The 14039-nt window shown below is 45.7% G+C and overlaps 1 long non-coding RNA gene across 1 annotated transcript in view; it reads right to left on the bottom strand.

Moving 5' to 3' along the window:
- Positions 1 to 14039, bottom strand: part of LOC118149863 (uncharacterized) — a 32390-nt gene that overhangs the window by 17222 nt on the left and 1129 nt on the right. The window contains exon 2 of the long non-coding RNA XR_013530703.1: positions 5212 to 5390. This is a non-coding gene — a long non-coding RNA (uncharacterized LOC118149863). The remainder of the gene's footprint in view (positions 1 to 5211; positions 5391 to 14039) is intronic.

Below are 14039 nucleotides of genomic sequence, written 5' to 3'. Positions count from 1 at the left end.
AAATTAAAACCCACACAATGTCAGCGACCAGCAGAGGTGCCTGTATCAGGAGTGTCGAGATGCTGCCAACACCTCAGTTCGGGTCAGCTTCTGAAGCAAATATTGACACCAAATTTACAGGGGGAGAAAAGCCTTTCCATTTTCACAGCGTTTTGCATTTTGGAATTGCTGATAAGGGCCTGTGATGTGTTCCTCATGGAATCAGGATGAAAAGACAGAACTGGAGCCCTAAGCAGCCCCAGTCTGGTAGGAGAGAGATGTCAACACTGCATTACAGCCTCATTCAACAAGGGCAGTTTATGGTGCCTCATGGGCACCCACTGAGTGCCAAGCTTCATCCACTCCTCCAAGGCAGATCCTATTAGCCAGTGGAAACCCTGAGTCCAGAGAACTTCATAACCACGGTCACAAAGCAGGAAGTGGCAAAGCAGGGTATCAGATCCAGTTCTGTTCCACCCTTACAGGTAAGGAGGGAAGGCTGTGAGAACCCAAAATGCACTGAGCATCCAGGAGGGAGATGACTCCGAAGAGGTCTCAAGGGCAAAGCTGGAGTGCTGGGAAGAAGGGAGTGGCCATGGGCCCGGGAAGCACATACTGTGCACAGGTGGGAGGCTCCCAGGACCAGGAGCTGAAGGTTGCCCAGCACACTCTGGAGACTGGGAGCCATGGAGAGTTCCCAGGAAGAAATAGCAGGATGGAATCTGCATTTTCCACAGAGCCCTCTGGCAGAGGGACAAATGGTGACCTAGAAAAGGAGGAAGCAGCATAGATACTGCTGTGGTGGTCCAGGTACACCAGGAATGGCCAAGAGGAGGAAGAGGAGCAGACATGATTGAGAGAAGTCAAGGAACTGGAATGGATGTGAGTCGAACAACTAAGGGCGGCCCAGGTGCGCGTAGGCTGTGGAAGACGGGCATTCATGGAATGCTTGAACAGAAGGTCAACAGATGGGAGGAGGAGGACAAAATGAAGTCAGCTGGAGATATGTTGAGCTGAGGTGTCTGCCAGACTTCTAAGTGGAGATCTGTCTTCCGAATTTGTGCCTGTGCACCTGCAACAGTGTCTGACACATCAGACATGCCCCCCGAAATATAAGATAGAATGAATGGATGGATGGATGCATGGATGGATGCATGGATGGTGGATGAAAGGACAGGTGGACAAATGGATGGATGGATGGATGGATGGATGGATGAATAAATGGGTGGGTGAAAAGATAGATGGATGAATGGATGACTGGATGAGTGGGTGGATGGACGGACAGACAGATCGACAGATGGACAGATGGATGGATGGATGGGTGGGTGGATGAAAGGACAGATGGACAAATGTATAGATAGATGGAAGGATGGATGACTCAGTGTATGGACAGACTGATGAATAAATGGGTGGGTGAAAGGACAGATGGATGAATGAGTGAGTGGGTAGATGGATGGAAGGATGGATGGATGGATGGGTGGGTGGATGAAAGGACAGATGGACACATGGAGAGATAGATGGAAGGATGGATGACTCAGTGTATGGACAGATGGATGAATAAATGGGTGGGTGAAAGGACAGATGGATGAATGAGTGAGTGGGTGGATGGATGGAAGGATGGATGGATGGATTAATAGACAAATGGGTGGATGGATAGATGGGTGGATAGGTGGGTGAAAGGAGAGATATATGGATGAACAGATAAAGGGAAGTATGAATTCTCAACTGTAAATAATGAGATTTAGAAAATATCATTAAGTATGAAGTTTATTCAACCCCAAAGCTTAAGGGTGCCCACCTGGGAGCCTAATTCAAGTTGCCCTGAACAGATGCTCCAATGAGAAGCGGTGAGTGGGTCTTCTTTTTTTTTTGAGACAGGGTCTCACTGTCACCTAGTCTGGATTGTCATGGTGTGGTCACAGCTAACTGCAGCCTCAACCTCCCAGGCTCAAGCAATCCTCTCTCCTCAGCCTGCCTCAGCAGCTGGGACCACAGGCACATGCCACTATGCCTGGCTAATTTTTTTTAATTTTTTATAAAGATAGGGTCTCACTATGTTGTCCAGGATAGACAAGCAGATTTGTAGGGGAAAAAGAAGAGGCAGTCCCTAAGTTGCTCCCAAGAATTTATATTAAACTAGCAGAAGCTATTGATCAGCTGTGCATTGTTCTTTGTATCACAAATTCCACGTGAACATCAAGATAATGAGTGAAGCGGCCTGTCAGGAGCAACAGTGTCTCCAGACAACTGACTCTGGCATGAGCACAGGAGGTGAAGGTGAGTGGGGCGTGACGGAAGTCCCACACTCCCGGCTGGGCGCGGTGGCTCACGCCTGTCATCTCAGTACTTTGGGAGGCTGAGGTGGGTGGATCACTTGAGGTCAGGTGTTCGAGACCAGCCTGGACAACATGGTGAAACCTCATCGGTACTAAAAATCCAAAAAAATTGGCCAGGCGTGGTAGTGCATGCCTGTGGTCTCGGCTACTTGGGAGGCTGAGGAAGCAGAATCACCTGAGCCTTAGGAGGACAAGGCTGCAGTGAGCCATGATCTAGCCTGGGTAACAGAGTAAGAACCTATCTCACATGAAAACAAATAAATATCGGAAGAAATGAGAGTGTGGCGTGACCTTCAGAAAGCAAAAGAAAACAAGGAAGTATGTGACCATGGAGCGAATGCTTCGTCTCAGACATCATGGGCTTCAAGAGAAGCACAGATTAAAACTTAAAGAAAAGAAGAATCCATGTCTGGGTGCCAGTGGCTCACGCCTGTAATCCCAGCACTTTGGGAGGCCGCAGCGGATGGATCACGAGGTCAGGGTTCAAGCGATTCTCCTGCCTCAGCCTCCTGAGTGGCTGGGATTACAGGCATCCACCACCACACCCAGATAATTTTTTGTATTTTTAGTACAGAAAAATATGCCTCGGCCTCCCAAGGTGCTGGGATTGCAGGTGTGGGCCAGTGTGCCTGGCCTGCTCACTTTTTGATGCTGTTATGAAATTGATATTTTGTCTCATAAAAATTTTAAGCCAGGCACTGTGGCTCGCACTTGTGGTCCCAGCACTTTGGGAGGATGAGGTGGGCAGATCACCTGAGGTCAGGAGTTTGAGACTAGACTGGAGAACATGGCAAAAAACCATCTCTACTGAAAATGCAGAAAAAATTAGCTGGGTGTGGCGTCATGTGCCTGTGATCCCAGCTACTGGGGAGGCTGAGGAGGGACGGTCACTTGAGTCGCGGAGGCAGAGGTTGCGGTGAGCCAAGACTGTACCACTGCATTCCAGCCTGGGTGACAGTGAGACTGTCTCAAAAAAAAATTTAATGACAGTCAAAGGGCACAAAATCTCAGACAGGAAGATTATGTTTTGTACTTTTTTTGAGTTCTGTTGTACAGTGTGGTGCATACACTCAACAATGTACTAGTATATATTATACATTACAAAATTGATATTCTCATCACAGAAATGTATTTGAAGCACTGGGTATGTTAACTAGCTTGATTTAATTACTCCACATTATGTCTACAATTTACGGCATCACGCTGTGAGCCATACATTTATACCATTATAAATTGTCCATTTACAATGAAAACTTTTTGTTGCATCTTTTCAGAAATCAGATACTCTGATGATTGCTCACATGATTTCATGGTCATTGATTTATACTGACTTACTCAACTAACATTTATTAAAGGTAGAAAAAGAAAAATAAATAAACTAACAAATAAACAAAAATAAGAAATACCTGGGATTGGGTAATGTATAAGAAAAAAGGCTCAATTGGCACATGGTTCCGCAGGCTTTACAGGAAGCCTGGTGCTGGCATCTGCTCAGCTTCTAGGGAGGCCTTAGGAGGCTGACAATCAGGGCAGAAGGTAAAGGGGGAGCAGGCATGTCACCAACGGAAAGCAGGAACATGAGAAAGGGCGAGAGAGTGGCAGGTGAGGTGCCACACACTTTTAAATAACCAGATCTCATGAGGACTCACTCACTGTCATGAGGATAGCACCAAAGGGACACTGCTAAGCCGTTCATGAGAAACCCACACCTTTGATCCATCACCTCCCACCAGGCCCCACCTCCAATGCTGGGGATTATATTTCATTATCAGATTTGGGTGAGGACAAATATCCAAAGTATGTTGGGGATGGATGCCTCTCAGTGAGGAATCTGAAGAAAGCCAAAAGCCAAATTGGGAAGGCATCGCAGGGTGGCAAACTGAGACCTCAGTCATCAATTTATACAGCTGCTGTTGCCTGCTGAATCATCTCTAGTCTTCAGAACACCATGAATCTGGTTTTCTTAAGAGAAGCAAAACAATAAGAGATATGGCCAGGAGTGGTGGCTCACACTTGTAATCCCAGCACTTTGGGAGGCAGAGGCAGGTGGATCACCTGAGACCAGGAGTTCGAGACCAGCCTGGCCAACATGGTGAAACCCTGTCTCTACTAAAAATATAAGAAATTAGCTGGGCATGGTGGTGGGCACCTGTAATCCCAGCTACTTGGGAGGCTGAGGCAAGATAATCATTTGAACCAGGAAGGCGGAGGTTGCAGTGAGCCAAGATCGCACCATTGCACTCCAGCTTGGGCAACAAGAGCAAAACTCCATCTCAAAACAAAAACGAAAAACAAAAAAATAAAAGATACGTAGTAGAAATATAATACACATAAGAATTATAATTGAAAAGAAATGTGTATGCCTGAACAGAAAAGAAAATTCAATTTATGAATAAACTAAAAACATCATAAAAGAAATTAAAACCCAGCCCTTCTTTAAAGACTTGTAGCCAGGAAATAATTAAGGACTGTAGGAAAATAATAGAAACTCAGAAACAATCATCAGGCTGGAATCTAACAGTAGGTATACAACATTTTTCTTCTGAAACTTAATTTTTCTCTCTCCAACTCCCTATTTCTACCAAAAATAAATCTTAGTGGGACCAAGTTACTTGTAAAATAAGTTTTAGCATATACTCAGACTCATTATTCGTATAAAGTGGAACAAGAATCGTGATTGACCGTAAAGGTTCTTTTCAAGTTGGCTTTGAGGAATTTGCATAGAGAATTTCAGGTTAGACTTTTTAAAGCCTTGAGGGTTTGAAAAGCCAAAGATTGATTCATCACCAGATTGTGCTTGTAAAACCTGCATCAACTGGGTGAGTTCCTCTTCTCTCAAGGCCCCAGAATATTCTGAGGTTCCTGGGCCTATCAGAAAGGGAAATTATTTACTTACCTCGAGGCCAGGAACCTTGTAAGGGAACTGTATAGACAAGGTACACGGCCATCTTTCCAACTAGCTTTGTATTGGCTCTGTAAAGCCAACCTCAATTCCTCAAACCAGTCTGGTCATATCTGAAGGTACGCCACTCCAGGCAAAGCCTTGGTAGAATATCCAGTGTCTTCAATTGTGTCCTGTTAACAAGGGAAAAATTTATTTTACTAAAATTATGCAAATAACTATATTACAGTAAATTAAGAATACTCATTAATAGTTTCTGCTTTTGGAGAAATCAGGTAGAAAGAAAGGTCAATGCTTCAATTTTGCTCATAAAAAAATACTTTACCCAGTTGCTATAAGCTCTAAACAGATTTTTTTTTTTTTAAGTTTTTGGCCAGGCATGGTGGCTCATGCCTGTAATCCCAGTACTTTGGGAGGCCAAGGCAGGCAGATCACCTGAGGTCAGGAGTTCAAGACCAGCCTGGCCAACATAGTGAAACCCTGTCTCTACTAAAAATACAAAAAAATTAGCCAGTCATGGTGGCACACGCCTGTAATCCCAGTTATTCAGGAGGCTGAGGCAGAATAATAACTAGAACTTGGGAGGCAGAGGTTGCAGTGAGCCAAGATGGCACCACTGCACTCCAGCCTGAGCAACAAGAGCAAATCTCCATCTCAAAAAAAAAAAAAAAATTTCTTGACTCTTGAAAACAAACAAACAAAAGAGTTAGCATTGTTGAAACAAAAAAGTTATTAAAATAATTTCCGTCTATCAGCTCAGTCCAGTGTAATTAATTATTGTAATGCTTGATGCTGGGTTAGCAATCTTCATGAATGCATCAGTTTTTCATTAGCGTTCTGGAAGTTTTTACCTAGTCCACTGGTATGATCTCCAAAGTTATTAGAAACCTGTATTCAAGAGCGCTTGTCAGTATTCTTTCCATGAATTTCCTTGAAGGAAAGACAAATTTTGGACTGTAGCTGATTATAAACCACTATTTGTCTTTTCTCTCTCTCTTTTTTTTTTTTTCCTTGAGATGGAGTCTCCCTCTGTTGCCCAGGCTGGAATGCAATGGCACAATTTCAGCTCACTGTAATCTCTGCCTCCCGGGTTCAAGTGATTCTCCTGCCTCAGCCTCCCAAGTAGCTGGGACTATGGGCACCCCCCACCACCACGCCCAGCCAGTTTTTGTATTTTTAGCAGAAACAGGGTTTCACCATGTTGGCCAGGCTGGCCTCGAGCTCCTGACCTCAGGTGATCCACCCGCCTCGGCCTCCCAAAGTGCTGGGATCACAGGTCACTGCACCGCGTCCTTAGACCTCCTTTGTTCATTTTAGCCTTCTACCCTAGGCCGAAAACCTCCTTTCTTTCCCCCTTATCATTCGGACCGTACAAAGTTCTCTCTCACACAAAAGAAAAAAATTAATCATGACTCACTTTTCATCTTTATTTATGAAAAGACATGTCACTTGGCTGGGCATGGTGGTTCACGCCTGTAATCCCAGCACTTTGGGAGGCTGAGGTGGGCAGATCACCTGAAGTCAGGAGTTCGAGACCAGCCTGGCCAACATGGTGAAACCCCTGTCACTACCAGAAATACAGAAATTAACCAGGCATGGTGGTGTGCACCTGTAATCCCAGCTACTCAGAAGCTGAGGCCAGAGAATCACTTGAACCCAGGAGGCAGAGGTTGCAGTGAGCTGAGATCATGGAATTACAGGTGCCCTCCACCATACCCAGCTAATTTTCTGTGTTTTTAATAGATGTTAGATATAGTGAACTCCAAGTTTCTCTTCAAAGAATCAGCGTGTCAGTATGTTCAGCTCTCTTACTCTTTAATTCTCCATTTTAAAGTTTAACTTCCTTGTAGTTTCAGTAAACAACCTTTTCCACCGGTTCTAATCAGTAGCTCACATCTGTTCCCCTGGTCCCCCCCTCCATCCTGACTCATCCCATTCACCTGCTCCAGTCACCTGCCCTGGTCACCTGCTTTGACCTGAGTCACCCCTGGTCACCTGCTCTGACCTGTCCCGTAACCATCCTTCCCATCAAACTACCCACCCCACCACTCCAGCTCATACCCCTGCTCTCTTTAAAATAGCCAGTGGGAATTCTTAGACTGCACAGTCTAACCCTAGCCAATAGGGGAACGACACAGCAGTAGGGGCTACCTGCATCAGAGGTAAGAACTCCTTTCCCTCCCTTGTCCAGGTGTGTGCTTATCATTGCTCCATCTGTGAGACACACCCTTGTATAGAAGTAAATTGCGTTGCTGAGGAAATTTACATTGGAGTGCTATTTATTTTGCGGCACTGAAAATTTACATATAACATAGAGATGGGGTTTCACCATGTTAGCCAGGCCAGTCTCAATCTCCTAACCTCAAGTGACCCACCTGCCTCAGCCTCCCAAAGTGCCAGGATTACAGGCGTGAGCCACCACACCCAGCCTTCAAGTTTATTTTTCTATTAACTATCTTTACATTACTGTATATGAGGCAAGTATCATAAAATCAAAAACCTTAAAATTAAATACACATATATTTCTTGATAACTCAGAAGATAAATCAACAATATTAAACACTTTTATTTACCAAAAATTGACCCAAGTGATATTAATGAAAAGGCATTTGAGTTAATTTCTATTTTCTGTAAAATATGTAAGTGGTCCCTTCTTGAAGCCAATTAATTATAGCTTTTTCATATATTTTGGTAGTGAAATGACACATATATAGACAGAGACAGAAGCAGATATTATAGCTTCTATAAAGAATTTTCTCTCAAATTCCCCATTTCTACTGAAGATAAATTGTAGTTGGACCAACTAATTTGTAAAGTAGCCTTTAGCATTACACTCAGCCTGATTACACTCTCAGATCGCTTTTATGTCCCCTTTTTACATGATCTCCAAGCAGCCGTTAGCTAGGCAACACTAAATGTGCACTTCTTTTTTTTTTTTTTCTTTTTTGAGACAGAGTTGCATTCTTGTTGCCCCAGCTGGAGTACAATGGCACGATCTCGGCTCACTGCAACCTCCACCTCCTGGATTCAAGCAATTCTCCTGCTTCAGCCTCCCAAGTAGCTGGGATTACAGACATGTGTTACCACACCCGGCTAATTTTGTATTTTTTAGTAGTGACGGGGTTTCTCCATGTTGGTCAGGCTGGTCTCAAACTCCTGACCTCAAGTGATCGCCTGCCTCAGCCTCCCAAAGTGCTGGGATTACAGGCGTGAGCCCCCATGCCCCACCACTAAATGTGCACTTCTAAAGGGATGACTCAGGTGAAACAAAGTCGAACAAATTCACATCTCAAAAGCACAGAGTTAAACTCAGACCAAGGAAGAAGGGTGTAGGTAAAGCCTAGTCAAGGCGAGACTGCCAGGAAAAGTGTCTCCAAAGACTACCGTTTGTGAGGGCAACTGCAAGCCAGTGTCTTCCCCACCTTCACTTTCTAGTGGTTTGGGTGTAGGGAGGGGACGCCCTTACAAATGGAGATTTCCTTTATGTAAATTTGCTTTCGGAGTTTCAATAGAGCCAGCTAAACGCTAGAAAGCAAGAAGTTGCACAAGGGTCTGCATTCATCAGGTTCTCCAGAGGGCCAGAACTAGTAGGATAGATGGGTGTATGAAAGGGAGTTTATTAGGGAGAACTGGCTCACGCCATCACAGGGCCAAGTCCCATGACAGGCTGTCTGCAAGTTGAGGAAGAAAGAAGCCAGGAGTGGCTCAGGCGGGTCCAAAACCTCAGAAGTAGGGAAACCAACAGCACAGCCTTCAGTCTGTGGCCGAAAGCCCAAGAGTCCCAGGCAAACCACTGGTGTAGGTCCAAGAGTCCAAAGACCAAAGAACCTGGAGTCTGATATCCAAGGGCAGGAGGAACAGAGGAAGCACCCGCACAGGAGAAAGAGGAATGTGAAACCGCCTTTGCAAAAATTATAACTGAAGAAACTGTGACAGTGAAAGAGATCAGACCTAACCAACTCCACCTTCTAACCTTTAAGCTGTCTGTTCATTGCTGGGCACTGGCCCGACTAACCCTGGGAAGGAATTTAGTTTATAGTTTGACTCTGAAACAAAATTGATAATAGTCCTTTCCCATAAAGATCCCCTTCTCGCCTAGGAACCAGTTTGCCTTTGTAAGACTAACAAATTAGCTACAAGATTAGAAATTTTGATTAAAGGTCATTCAGCCTCTGGCTGCAAGTCTGACCAGACGATATCCAAGCCCACTGAATCCCCTAAAAACCATTTATGGTCAGGCACAGCGGCTGATGCCTGTAATCCCAGCACTTTGGGAGGCCAAGGCAGGTGGATGACTTGAGGTCAGGAGTTCCAGACCAGCCTGGGCAACACGGTGAAACCCCATCTCTACTAAAAATAAAAAAATTAGCCTGGCGTGCTGGTACTTGTAACCCTAGCTACTCAGGACGCTGCAGCAGGAGAACTGATTGAACTCGGGAGGTGGAGGTGGCAGTGAGCTTAGACTGTGCCATTGCACTCCAGCCTGGGTGACAAGAGCAACACTCTGTCAAAAGAAAGAGAGAAAGAGAGAGCGAGAAAAGGAAGGAAGTAAGGGAGGGAGAGAGGGAGAAAGAAAGAGAGAGAGAGAGAGAAAGAAAGAAAGAAAATCTTGCTAGCTACACAAGCAGTCCAATCCTAATTTCCGTCCAGCCATATTTTCTAGGACCTGGGCTTCTCAGCGGAGCAGATACACATAAAGATCCAGAAGCCCTGCAGGCCCACAGACAGAAACTACAGAAATCAAAAGCAGTTCATGGAAGGGAAAAGGATGAACAAAAAAATGTGCTCCCTAAAAGGTCAAGAGTCACACAAACAACTTAAAATAAACATGGCCAGCTGCAATCGCTCACACCTATAATCCCAGCAGTTTAGGAGGTTGAGGCAGAAGGATTGAGGCCATGAGTTCAAGACCAGCCTGGCCACCACAGCAAAATTCTATCTTTACAAAAATAAAAATTAACAAATTAGCTAGGCATGGTGGTGCCCACCTGTAGTCCTAGCTACTTGGGAGGTGGAGGCAGGAGGACTGCTTGAGCCCAGAAGTTCAAGGTTACATTGAACTATGATAGGACCACTGCACCACTCCAGCCTGAGTGACAGAGCAAGACCCTGTCTCTAAAAATAAAAATGAAAAACAAACAGGACTGGCCAGACACGCTGGCTCATGCCTGTAATCCTAGCACTTTGGGAGGCCAAGGCAGGCAGATCTCCTGAGGTCAGGAGTTCGAGACCAGCCTGGCCAGCATGATGAAAACCTGTCTCTACTAAAAACACAAAAAATTAGCCAGGCGTGGTGGCAGGTATCTATAATCCCAGTTACTGGGAGGCTGAGGCAGGAGAATCACTTCAACTCCGGAGGCGGAGGTTGCAGTGAGCCAAGATTGCACTCAAGCCTGAGAGTGAAACTGTGTCTCAAAAAAAAAAAAAAAAAACTAGCTGGGCAAGGTAGGGGACGCCTGTAATCCCAGCTACTTGGGAGGCTGAAGCAGAAGAATCATTTGAACCCGGGAGGCGGAGATTGCAGTGAGCCAAGATCGCACCAATGCACTCCAGCCTGGGTAACAGAGCAAGATTCTGTCTCAAAACAAACAAACAAAAAGAAATAATTTCAGATAACCTCGTTTTCTTCTTGCAAAGAAATTACTTCATCAGAACTTCTTTTAGAAGCTCCTAAGTATCATTGAAAAATAGCTCTCAGTTTTTAAATTTTAGATCCAGCTTTTTCCTGTTCAGTGCATAAACTAAGTTAGGTATTTTCAAGGTACCCCATCTTAGCTATCGTAGTCTGGGGTCTTCATGGGTTAAGTGAGACAATTTTCTCGATATGACAGAAGGTGGCACCATGAGTATGCACATGAATACAGCTGCCGTTTCTGTTAATGGATCTCTCCTTTAGAAGCACAAGAGCCAGGGCCGGGTGCGGTGGCTCAAGCCTGTAATCCCAGCACTTTGGGAAGCCGAGGCGGGTAGATCACGAGGTCAAGAGATCGAGACCATCCTGGTCAACATGGTGAAACCCCTCTCTACTAAAAACACAAAAAATTAGCTGGGCATAGTGGCGCGTGCCTGTAATCCCAGCTACTCAGGAGGCTGAGGCAGGAGAATTGCCTGAACCCAGGAGGTGGAGGTTGCGGTGAGCTGAGATCGCGCCATTGCACTCCAGCCTGGGCAACAAGAGCAAAACTCCGTCTCAAAACAAACAAACAAAAAAGCCAGAAATAGAAGCACAAGAGCCCATAATTTAGATTTTCCTTCTAAATGACCAAAAATACATAAGGGGAGGAATTTCAGGCACTAAAGAAGAAAGTTTAGATTTGTCAATTGAACTGAGTTTCAGAATGTGGCCAGTTTTAAAGATGACACTTTCTCTTGGACCAAATTTCAAATGAGGAGAAGGCTGCAAACTCTAAAGGTAAGATAAGCAAAACCTCAGGGAGAAGCGAAAATCACGAACCTGCAGTCCACAGCCTCCCTAGAGAATAAAAATGGAAACTCCCACCTTCCAGTGGAGCTTCAGTTCCAACCCTACCAAATTCTTAGGGCGTAAGTCTCAATCTTCAACCAAGTCAGGAGGATTCAGATCCCAAGACGGGCCTTACCAGAGACCCCTGCCAGCCCCAGTGAGGTCAAGTAAACAATAGTCACTTGTGCTGGTACCAAGGCTTCAAGTATTGCTGAAGAGGTGGCAATCCCTGAAGGCTGCTTCAGCTCCTATCTGGGTAGCCAAGATGTCAACCTCAAATAATGAAATTCAGGCCAGACACAGTGGCTCACACCTGTAATCCAAGCACTTTGGAAGACCGAGGTGGGTGGATCACCTGAGGTCAGGAGCTTGAAACCACCTGGCTGACACGGTGAAACCCCATCTCTACCAAAAAACCACAAAGAATTAGCCAGGTGTGGTGGCACATGCCTGTCATCCCAGCTACTGAGGAGGCTGAGGTAGCAGAATGGCTTGAACCTGGGAGGTGGAGGTTGCAGTGAGCAGAGATCGTGCCATTGCACTCCAGCCTGGGCAACAAGAGTGAAACTTGGTCTCAAAAAAAGAAGAAATGCAATTCAGAAAATATGATAAAGTATACGGTTTACTTGAGCCCAAGCTTGAGGATGGCTACCTGGGCACATACCCCTAGGTTCCCCTGAATATGTGTTCCTGTTAGCAGCAGTTACACTGCGTTTTGTATTGTTTTTTGGGTTTTTTTTTTTTTGAGATAGAGATTTGCTCTGTTGGCCAGGGTGGAGTGCAGTGGTGCCATCTTGGCTCACTGCAACCTCTGCCTCCAGGGTTCAAGTGATTCTCCTGCTTCAGCCCCCAAGCAGCTGGAACTACAGGTTCGTGCCACCATGCCCACCTAATTTTTTTTGTATTTTTAGGAGAAATAGGGTTTCACCACATTGGCCAGGCTGGTCTCGAACTCCTGACCTCCTGATCCACCCACCTCAGCCTCCCAAAGTGCTGGGATTGCAGGTGTGAGCCACAGAGCCTGGCCTAAGTGGATTTTTAAGGGAAAGGAAGAGGCAGTGCCTAAATTGTTAGCGAGAACTTGCATTAAAATAACAGAAGGTGCTGATCGGCTACGCATTGTTCTTTGAATCACTAATTCCACATGAACACGAGGTAATGTGTGAGGCAGGCTGTCAGGAGCAATAAGGCCTTCAAACAACTGCCTCGGACAACTGCTTCTGTGGCGGAAGGGGCACTGGATTAAGTCCCACACTCCTGTTTCTCTGCGCCTCATCATTTTGCACACCTCACAGAGCTCAGACTGCTTTATTTTTTCTTTTCTCAGGAAAAACAGGTAGATGTTGCTGGTGGCCCTGGTCTGATCATCTACCGTGGCTCTAGCCACCAGATTAATTCCTTTTCTGCTTTTAGTAGAGCCTTGTATTTCAGTTCAGTTCCCATGCATGGACCTCACCTCTGCTTTCTTCCCCCACTTCTCCCCTACCAGGGACTTCACAGCTGAGACCCTGCTGCCAGCTTCCAACTCTCTAGCAGTCTTTGTTCCCAGACTGTGTCCTGAGGCTGCACGCTCTGGACATGACCACCTGTTGGACTGGCATCCGTCTTGTCACTTCTCTGGCCTCACCTATGAGAAAGGAACATAAAACTCAGGACCCCAGTTCCCTCTGCCAAAAGGAAAAGAATGAGTTAGGTGGCTCACAACTGTAATCCCAGCACTTTGGGAGGTTGAGGCGAGCTGATCACGGAAATTCAGGAGTTCGAGACCAGCCTGACCCACGTGGAGAAACCCCATCTCTACCAAAAATACAAAATTAGCCGGGCGCGGTGGTGCATGTCTGTAATTCCAGCTACTCAAGAGGCTGAGGTGGGAGGATCACTTGAACCCGAGAGGCGGAGGCTACAGTGAGTGGAGATTGTGCCACTGCACTCCAGCCTGAGCAACAAGAGCGAAACTCCGTCTCAAGAAAGAAAGAAAAAAAAAGAGCTGAAAGCTGACATATAAGCAAGCAACTGCCTTTTTTTTTTCTCTCTTATGTAAAGTACGGTTTGGGTTTGCCTAGTACACAATTGACTGTTCCCCACCCACTTCTTTTCTCTTGCAATGTGTGGGATTAGGGAATAATTGTCCCGCTTTCCCCTCCAGCCCACCTTTTCCCCTTTAAATAATGAAGGCCTCAAAGTCATCTTTGAGAAAGGCACAGACCCCAGACTCTTCCTGTGCTTCCGTGTTTCCCCCCGGGCATTGTCCTTAACCTTGGCAATATAAACTTCTAAATTCATTGAGCCCTGTCTCAGACACTTTTTGGTTTACACCTCCGAGTCCCTACTGTTCCTAAGACAACTTTCCAGTTTGCAG

Source organism: Callithrix jacchus, chromosome 21 (assembly GCF_049354715.1).
Source record: "Callithrix jacchus isolate 240 chromosome 21, calJac240_pri, whole genome shotgun sequence".
NCBI classification, from domain to species: Eukaryota; Metazoa; Chordata; class Mammalia; order Primates; family Cebidae; genus Callithrix; species Callithrix jacchus.
Note: the sequence above shows the minus strand (reverse complement) of the source record. Positions and strands in the feature narration are given on the sequence as shown.